Raw genomic sequence first — 10,942 nt, 5'->3', positions numbered from 1 at the left:
TTTTTTTGTTGTTGTATGTTCATCTTCTTGATTTTATGAATTCGCCTACGTGAAATGAATCCATCCACTTTATGGACTTGGTAATAAACCTATCCACTTTGTGGACTTGTCCACTTTTTGGACTTGATAATACATTCGTCCACTTTGTGGACTTAGCAATAAGCTCGTCCACTTCATGGACTTGTCCACTTTATGGACTTGATTATGAACTCGTCTACGTTGGGGACTTAATAATAAACTTGTCTACTTTGTGGACTTAGTAATAAACTCGTCCACTTTATGGACTAATGAACTCGTCCGCTTTATGGACTAATGGACTTGATAATAAACCCGTCCACTTTATGGACTTAGTAATAAACTCGTCCATTTTAGGGACTTAGTAATAAACCTGTCCACTTTGTGGACTTAGTAATAAACTCGTTCACTTTGTGGACTAATGAACCCGTCCACTTTATGGACTAATGAACTTCTCCATTTTATGGACTTGATAATAAACTCGTCCACTTTGTGGACTAATGAACCTGTCCACTTTATGGACTAATGAACTTGTCCATTTTATGGACTTGATAATAAACTCGTCCACTTTATGGACTTAGTAATAAACTCATCCACTTTGTGGACTTAGTAATAAACTTGTCCACTTTGTGGACTAATGAACCCGTCCACTTTATGGACTAATGAACTTATCCATTTTATGGACTTGATAATAAACTTGTCCATTTTATGGACTTAGTAATAAACTCGTCCACTTTGTAGACTTAGTAATAAACTCGTCCACTTTGTGGACTAATGAATCCGTCCACTTTATGGACTAATGAACTTGTCCACTTTATGGACCAATGAAGTTGTCCATTTTTATGGACTCGATAGTAAACTCGTCCATTTTATGGACTTAGTTGTAAACTCGTCCACTTTATAGACTTGATAATATTTTGTAGAAAAACACATTAGTCATATCCGAATAAAACTCCTTTTATTATGATAAACCATGCATTCGTAGAAAAGTAGTTCTCTAAAGAAAAAAAAAAAAAAAAAAACCCGCCTTTTGGGCTTAAAAAGTATTTATGGAAAAAATTAACTAAAGTAAACTACAAACGAAAAGTGTTGCTCTCCACATTATCATCTCTACTGGTAGTACTTCCATAGGTGCTCGGTGTTCCATGGATGATGCAACTTCCATTTGTCTAGTGTCTCTAGGTGATAGGTGTCTTTCCTTTGCCATGACGTGATTCTGTAAGGTCCTTCCTAATTAGGGACAAGCTTTCATGGGCGGAGTCTCTAGCGGCGCCCATTACTTTTCTTAGGACAAGGTCTCCTACCTTGAAGTCTCTGTGCTTGACCCGAGAGTTGTAGTGCTTGGCCATGAGGTCCTAGTATCGTGCGAATCTCTGCTCTGCCGTCGCCCTGACTTCTTCCAGTAGATCAAGCTGTAGATGCATTGCTTCATCATTTTTCTCTTCATCATGGTTGTCCACCCTGTAGCTTGTGAGCCCGACCTCTGCTAGTAGAAACGGTGTTTCCCCTGTAGGTGTTCGGGCTATTGTCCTGTATGCCCATAGCACGCTTGGAAGCTCTTCGGGCCATATACCCTTTGCCTCCTCGAGCTGAGTCTTGATATTTTTAAACAAGGATTGGTTTATGACCTCAACCTACCCGTTGGCCTGAGGGTGGGCGGGGGAGGAGTAGTGGTTCTTAATTCCTAACTGCGAGCAAAAGTCCCTGAAGGAGTCGTTGTCAAATTGCTTTCCGTTATCTGAGACCAGGACTCTAGGGATCCCATATCTATAGATGATATGCCTCCAGACGAAGCTCCGAACATTCTACTCTGTGATGGTGGCCAAGGCTTCAACTTCTACCCATTTCGTGAGGTAGTCTATACCTACTATAAGGAATTTCAGCTGCCATGCTGCTACCGGGAATGTGCCTATGATGTCTAATCCCCATTGAGCAAATGGCCATAGGGCCGTTATTAGAGTTAATTCTTCTGACGGCTATCTGATGGCATTGCTGAACCTCTAGCACTTGTTGCAGGTTTTGACATAAGCCTGGGCGTCCTTCTGCATGGTGAGCCAGTAGTATCTGGCTCGAATCAGTTTGTGCACTAATGATCGTGATCCTGAGTGGTTCCCGCAGATTCCTTCGTGGACTTCCCTCATGACATAATCTACTTCCTCGGGACTCAAACACCTTAGATATGGGCGGGAGAAGCCTCTTTTGTACAATATGTCCTTTATCAAAACGAATTGTGTTGCCTGGACCTTCAGCTTCCTTGCGGCTTCCTTACCATCGAGTAACATGCCGTCTTTCAAATAAGAGACTACAGGGGTGGTCCAGTCGCTCTTGGAACTTACTTCCTACACATTGATGACATCTATCAATGGCGTAAGCTGAGTAAAGGAGAGTACCTTGTCAGAAATGACCATGTGCTCTGCTGACGCAGTCTTGGCAAGATGGTTGGCTTGCTTGTTCTCTTTTTTGGGGATTTGAACGATCTTGGCCTATAAGTCGTCTACCCTTTTCTTTGCTTGCTCTAAGTACTTCTTCATCCTCTCACTTTTACACTTGTAATTGCCGTTTGCTTGGTTTGTGACGACTTGAGAGTCACAATAAATAACCACACTTGCGGCTCCCGCTACTTTGGCGAGATCTAGACTTGCTACTAATGCTTCGTATTTCGTCTCATTGTTGGTCGTAGGGAAGTCAAGGCAAACCATGCATTCAATCTCGTCACCTTCTGGAGAACGAAGTATAATGCTTGCCCCGCCAGCCCATCTATTGGACAAACTGTCCATGTGCACGCTCCACTGGGGATAATCTCCCGCTTCCTAGCATTCTATGTTTGTGAATTCTGCGATGAAGTCAGCGACCACCTGACCTTTGATGGTAGTATGTGGGCGGTACTGTATGTTAAATTCACTTAACTCTATCGCCTATAACGCCATCCGTCCAGTAGCTTCGGGATTGTTCATCGCTCACCATAGAGGTTTGTCAGTTAGGACGATCACCGTGTGGGCTTAGAAGTATGACTTAAGCTTACGGGCTGCTATAACTAAAACGAAGGCGAGCTTCTCCATTGATGGGTATCTTTCTTTTGCACCTCGGAATGCTCGACTCACGAAGTACACGGGCTTTTGTACCTTCTCTTCTTCCTTGACTAAGGCTGTGCTGACGGTCGCTGAGGATACTGCTAAGTAAAGGAACAACTCTTCCCCAGGCTGGGAAGGCTTAACAACAGGGGAGACGAGAGGCAGGTCTTAAGGTCCTCAAACGCTTGCTAACACTCGGTTGTCCACTCAAAAGATTTTTTCAGCGTACAAAAGAAAGGTAGACATTTGTTCGTTGGCCTTGACACGAACCTATTTAGGGCTGCTATTTTGCCGTTAAGGCTTTGTACTTCTTTTACATTCCTCGGGGGTGCCATCTCCATTATGGTCCGGATCTTGTCTAGGTTGGCTTCGATTCCCCTTTGAGACACCATGAATCCCAGGAACTTTCCTGTTGTTACTCCGAAGGCACACTTTCCTAGATTGAGCTTCATGTTGTAGGAACATAGGGTGTTAAATGTTTCCTTAAGGTCTTCTAAGTGATCTTCCTCCTTTCAGCTTTTTACCAGCATGTCGTCAACATAGACCTGGACGTTTCTCCCAATTTGTTATGTGAACATCTTGTTCATGAGCCTTTGATATGTTACGCCCGTGTTTTTTAGGCCAAATGACATCACTTTATAGCAGAAGAGGCCCTGGTTGGTTACGAACGAAGTCTTCTCCTAATTGGCTTCGTGCATTCTAATTTGGTTGTAACCTAAAAAAGCATCCATGAAGCTTAATAACTGGTGTTGAGCCGTGGAGTCAACCAGGACGTCAACCTGTGGGAGGGGGTAACTAACTTTGAGGCATGCTTTGTTCAGGTTAATGAAGTCTACACACATCCTCCATTTCCCGCTGGCTTTCTTGACCATCACCACGTTTGCCAGCCAGTCGGGGTAGTAAACTTCCCTAATGAAGTTTGCTTCTTGTAGTTTGTGAACTTCTTCCTCAATCGCTTGATCTCATTCTGGGCGAATACTCGCTTCTTCTAATGGATGGGTGAAAAAAAGGGCGGCACATTCAGTCTATGCACCATGATTGAAGGGTCTATTCCTGGCATGTCATCATGGCTCCAGGCGAATACATCCTGGTTATCTCTGAGAAAAGTCATGAGTGCTTGGCAGACCGTTGGGCTGGCGAAGGTACTGATCTTTGTCATTTGGTTAGGCTTGGAGTCGTCAAGAACTATCTCTTCAATCCTTTCAACGGGCTTTGTCACCATCCGGTATTCTTCTATATTCATGGCCTGGAGGTGGTCATCCATCTCCATCATAGCTACGTAGCATTCTTGTGTCACTACTTGATTTCCGCGCAGCTCTCCTACCCTATAATCTATAGGGAATTTGATAATCAGGTGGTAGGTTGAAGTTACTGCCTTCCATGAATTGAGGGTAAGTCGTCCTAGTATGGCATTATACGCGAACGAACAGTCGACCACTAGGAATGTTACATCCTTAGTGATCTGCTGGGGGTAGTCACCAATCGTGACGGACAACGTGACTACGCCCAAGAGGAATACCCTCGTTTCTCTAAAGCCAACGAGCGGGGCATTCGTTAGAACCAGTTGCTCTCTGTCAATCCTCATCTGCTGGAATTCTGGATAGTAAAGGATGTCGACTAAACTGTTGTTGTCGACTAGAACTCGGTGCGTATAGTAATCCCCTACCCGTATGCTAATGACAAGTGCGTCGTCATATGGGTGGTGAAGACGTCAAGCGTCTTCCTCTGAGAACCCGATAACAAGGTTGTCAATCCTTACCATCTTTGGTACGGAACCCATCAGTTGGATGTTCAAAACCATCATAAGGTAAGTCTTTCGAGCTTTTTTGGATGACCTAGTAGTCATGCCCCTTACGATCATTCTTATATCTCCTATGGGTGGTTTATGGCGCTTGTTATCCCATCGGGGGGCATACTCTTGAGGCAGGTTCACTCTCTCCTTGCTAACGAACCTTTGTAGCTTTCCTTGCCTTATAAGAGTTTCAATTTGCTGCTTCAAGTAATAACAGTCGGCAATGTCATGACCATGGTCGCGGTGGAAGCAGCGGTACTTGTCCCTAGGTCTCTTATTGGGATCTCCCTTTAGCTTTCTGGGGAATTTCAGGGCTCCTTCGTCTTTGATCTGCATCAAGACTTGATTGATCGAAGCAGTTAGCGAGGTGAAACTCGTGAACTTCCCTGCGTGGGGTTTGGAGCATCTGTCCTCCCGCTATTCTCCGGTCCTAGCCATCTTATGCCCCCTATCCTTCCGTACGTCTTCCTATCTTTCCCTCTTCTTAGGCCTCTCTTTTCGGGCCGACAACACATTTTCTGTGTTCATGTAATTTGTTGCCTTGTACAGCACATCTGACATAGTTTTCGGGTCGTTCTTGTATAGGGAAAACAGGAACTTACCCTTCCATAGTCTGTTCGTGAAAGTAGCCATGAGTATCTTGTCGTTGGCTTCATCTATCGAGAGAGCCTTTTTGTTAAAATGGGTGATGTAGGATCTCAGAGTTTCGTCCTCCCGCTGCTTGATGTTCATAAGGCATGCAGTAAACTTCATATACCTGTGTCCCCTGATGAAGTGTAAGGCGAATTGGATGCTTAACTCTTTGAAGGTACCAATAGAGTTGAGCGTCAGCCTGCTGAACTAGATCCTTGCAGATCCCTTTAGCGTGATCATGAAGGCTTTGCACATGATCTCATCTGGTATCCCCTGTAGGTGCATTAGGGTCTTGAAAGACTCCAGGTGATCTAAGTGGTCCTTTGATCTGTCGTAGTTTTCCACCTGCGGCATGCGAAACTTTGACGAAAGGGGGAATGAGGTGATAGATGCAGTGAATGGTGAATCAGTACGGTGGACTTAATCATCAAGGTCAGTGGACACTCGTCCTCTAAGGGCATTCATCATAAAATCCATTCGTTCCTTCATCATCTCCATCTCAGTTACTATTTGAGGTGGAAACATATCAATGACGGATGGACGACTAGTATCCTGTCGTTCTGGCCTACTCGGTGCGTTGCTACCTTCAGGTCCTTCTTAGTTCCTTCTCTCAGCACTAATGCCCTCTTGGTTTTCCTCTTGGGTGTCCATCGCCGCGTTCTTCTGGCGTAGCTGTTCCTTCAAGTCATGATTCTGCTTGGTGAGGCATTCCACTGCTGCTGTGAGGGTTTGGACTTGCCTCTTCAGGGCAGTGGGTCGTGGTTCGTTGCCTTGATTGTTGGTGGTGGTTGCCATCGAGCAAGTAAGTACCATGCAACTTTTTGTTAGGGAGGCGATAATATGGCTTACAAATCACTGTTATTTCCCATAGACGACGCCAATTGATGATGCCAAAAAATCAACAGTAAGTCACACGGCCTCACGTGCTCGAAACAATGCTTGCACAAAAAAAGAGAAAACCTAACAGAGAGCACCGGTGTGGTGCCGGCCAAATACCCTCCGAAGGTCAAGTTAGAACTTCTCACAACTCTAGAGTGCCAGAGCTGGGGTGAATAATGTGTACCTTGGTTAATGAGAATATTGGAGCTTTTATAGTAGTAGAGGGTTGACATTTTTTCCTTGGTTTATAAGTCTTTTCCTTATAGGAGTCCTTATGAGCGTATTTTACAGAACCCTTTCTTTGTAGGAGTCTTTCTAAATGTGGGGCACAAGATATTTCCTCGTATACACATGCATGGAGGCCAAGTTTAGGTTATGTCAGAACCATCAGTCTCGTGCATACCCTTCAGCTTACTGTCGTCTGCTTTTCATCTTCGCTCCAGGTTGACGCCGTCAGCTTGGAGCTGTAGACTCCATACTGTTGCCATATGTCAGTGGATACAAGGCCAACAGGTTTGTCTAGAACATCGCTCTATGCCTCTATTTCAGTGAGTATATTTATAATTTTATCCTTATTAGTAGAGATTTAAAATTTTCTTATAATCATCACTACAATCATTTGTAGGGTATGAGAGCTGTGTTAAATAAACAAATTTAAAAAAAAATATTGGGCTTAAATTGTTACAATTTAAAAACTAATGGATACAGTAACTAGAAATTAAAAATAATATAAAATAAAATAAAATCTACAGGTGGTCTCCAAATTTCAAAACAAAACAACAAATTTACATTCCAAATTTTCAATCCCATGCGTTGATAAGATAAAATCCCTCTTCAACCATATCAAAAAAGTTTTTGGGTTCAAATATCTCCAAATAACATCTCAGCTTTAAAGCACCATTGAGCATTAGCATTTGAGATTGCAAAAAATATTCTATTTTACCATCTAAAAATTAACTTTATCTATTATATCATCTTGTTTTACAATACACCAAACAATCTTAGTTTTTATTTTTACATGCAACACATTAAAATAATATAAAACTATTTAACTCTTCTCTATCTAATTTCTATCACTGTCTCGCAGTGTCTCTCTCTCTCAACCGCACCACCACCAATAGTAGGAGGCACCACCACACCAAAACCCATTATTTAATCACCACCAACATAGCCAAGAACAAAGCAACAAACCCACCAAAACCCAAGAACAAAGCAGCAAACCCACTGTGACCCAAGAACAAAACCACCGTGGCCCAGCCACAACCACGACCCCTAACTTCCACCACAAATGCCACCTTAACCACAACGTACGACCTCCATGACTCCACCACAAACCATGACTTCCACGGCACCACCACACCAAAACCCATTGCTTAACTGCCACAACCTCCACCAACCCAACCAAGAACAAAGCCCAACAAACCCACCATCACAGCAACCACCGTGACCTAGGCATAACCATGCCTCCACCACAGGCCGATCTCCACGGCATCATCTCCATGTCAATCTGAGAGAGAGAGAGAGAGAGAGAGAGAGAGAGAGAGAGAGAGAGAGAGAGAGAGAGAGAGAGAGAGAGAGGAGAAAGTAATAAAATTAATTTTACAACTTACTACAGTAATTTCTAGAAATACCATCTTACTGTAGCTAAGTTGCAAAAATTTTAGAACTAGCATCTGCGATAATGATTGTTTTTGTTGATTTAATAGTAAAAAATAGTAATTTGGGGGTTATAGCTAATGCTCACATCCTTAAAAGAGTCAAATTCATTTTTATTTACTTTACTCTAAAATTAGAAAAAGTTTCCATGGTCAGTCATAAATGCCCCCAACAATCTTTGTAACACAATATGTCAATATAAAGGTCATATGTGTGTATGTTTAGAATTAATAATGATTAATATATCAATTGATTCAATACCATAATTAGGGCTTCGAAACAAAAATTCCTAACTGAAGCATATTAATAGAATAGAATGGCTGTCCAATAATGCATTGGGGTTTAATTGGGGGTAGAGTATAGCCACACACCCAAAAAAAAAAAAAAAAATTCATGAAATTTCAAATAAGCATCCATTTAGTATTAATAAACTATTAATAAAGATAAAAACACAAAATCATTGTTTCATAATCAAGGGAGTCAATTTTGTATTGGAGACCATTTCAATTTGACAGAGAGAACGATATATTTCAGTACCAATCAAGGTTGTCAAAATCAAGATCCTACGTAGGATCGTTGAAAGTAGTGGGATCGTAGATCGTAGGATCAGATCATGAATCGTAAGATCCACATATTTTCAAATTTAAAGCAAAAAACACATTGATAATAACTTTATATGTTGAATAATCACGTTAATTATAAATTCATCCATAAAAAAACTAAAATTTTCATCATATGATGTAATTTACATGTCATATATCGCTAAGTCTATACTAACAAAACAAATATATTTAAGTTTTGACCCAATGTATCTAAAGAGTTCAATAAATTTTAATTAGCAACCAAATACAAAAATATTTATCTAAACACATGGAAAATATTTTCTAAGTTCTAAGTTCCAATTTTGAAATCCAAAATAAGTTAGTAAATGGAAACTAGCTAAATACAATATGAAATCCAAAAGAAAAATGAATATTAAAGTGAAATGAACATTTAATTATTCTCATTTGAAGATTATTATAATCATCATTCTAAATTCCTAATCATCATCATTTATGTAGACATTATATATTTATATATTAGAGCTGTAAAAAACATCAAGATATAATTTCACACTCAACTATTCAAGTTATATCACTCAGCAACAATTAAAGAGCATGCTTAAAAAAATCAATCAATCAAGATACAAATACAAGCATAATTGATAAAATTATATATAAAAAATATTTTAGTAATATTAGAACACAAATTAGTATATTGATCAAACAAATATAACAACATTATAGCTTAAAAGGCAGCAAAGCTAACATCAGATTCTTCATTTAGAAATGATGAAGCATTCATTCATTTTGATTACAAGTGAAATAGAAACTAGAAAACATTTGCTTAGGTTAATATAATTTTATAAAAATAAAATAAAAAGTCATACCATCATAACATGAAAAAATAAAAACCCTTAAAGTTTCATCAAAACAAAAAATTTATCCCATAAAAAAAATAAACCAAAATTTTTTGTTTTTGGTAGGATCCCATACGATCCTATGATCCTATATGATCATACGTATGATCCTACAATTTTTACGATCTTAGTGCAATTCTAAACGTTTTGGTGAGGTGGGATCATAAAATCGTGCGATCTTACAATTCAAATCGCGATTTTGACAATCATAGTACCAATCAATATTGATGTACCATTTCGAAATGATTGCTATTATATATATATATATATATATAACAATCATAGTACCAATCAATATTGATGTACCATTTCGAAATGATTGCTATTATATATATATATATATATATGTATATATAATTTATAATCCTAATCCCAATATTCTATTCTAAGCCCAAGCCTATGTCCATACATTTATATCTATGAAAAAAATTAAAAATCAATTTAGATTTTAAATACAAAACTACCATTTACAACTAATTGAGGGCTAAAAAAAAAAAGAAAAAAAAGTAGAAAAGACAACATTTGACATTTGAGAGGACTTTTGACAAGGGCTAGAAAAAAAAAAAAAGGTTAAAGTATCACATATGAAAGCTTTTTGTGATGGGTCTCTCTCGGTCTCTCTCTTAGCTCGCGTTTGTCCCTTTTTTTTTTTTCCTTTTTTTGTGAATTAGGTTTGTAAATTTTGGCTAATTGGTTTTAAGTTTTGTTGAGTTTTTGGGCTTGAGAGGGTTGGGCTAGGCTTGTGATTGTTTTGGAGAGGAGGGGCCAAGCATAATGGGTTGATGCATATACCTACTAATTATTTTTTTGGGTCAAGGGGGGCCATTTGGGCTCCGTCCCTGATTATCACGTCTATAATGGATGGAAAAATAAATATGCATCACCTGCACAGCTACACCAACCCTACCATGGCTATGCATTGGTGACTTTAATGAGATAGTGTCCTCGGATGAAAAGAATGGTCGAATACCTAAGCCGTTGGGACTGATGCAAGCCTTCAGGAGCACACTTCTCCATTGCGGGCTAGTTGACTTGGGTTACAGTGGGAGGATCTTCACGTGGCGAAATGGGAGGCAGGAGATGGAGTTTGTGGAGGAGCGGTTGGACAGAGCTTGTGCGAATAATGCGTGGTCGGAACTCTTCCCTAGAGCAAGCGTGGTACATCTTAATGTCGCATACTCAGACCATGACCCCATCCAACTGAATCTTGACAACTCAAGCCCCCAAATTGTTCGTCGGAAACGTTTACAACGTTTTGAGGAGAAGTGGGTGGCTCATACGGAATGCGAAGACAGAATTAGAACTTCTTGGGCTCAGGAGGTATTGCCAGGAAGTCCGATGTTTCGCTTATTCGAAAAAATAAAGAGATGCCGCCTGGACCTTCTTAGCTGGAGCCGGGTCACTTTCGGGGATACTAGAACCAAGTTGAATCAAAAT

Source organism: Quercus robur, chromosome 3 (genome assembly GCF_932294415.1).
Source record: "Quercus robur chromosome 3, dhQueRobu3.1, whole genome shotgun sequence".
Taxonomy (NCBI): Eukaryota; Viridiplantae; Streptophyta; class Magnoliopsida; order Fagales; family Fagaceae; genus Quercus; species Quercus robur.
This window is presented reverse-complemented; position numbering follows the sequence as displayed.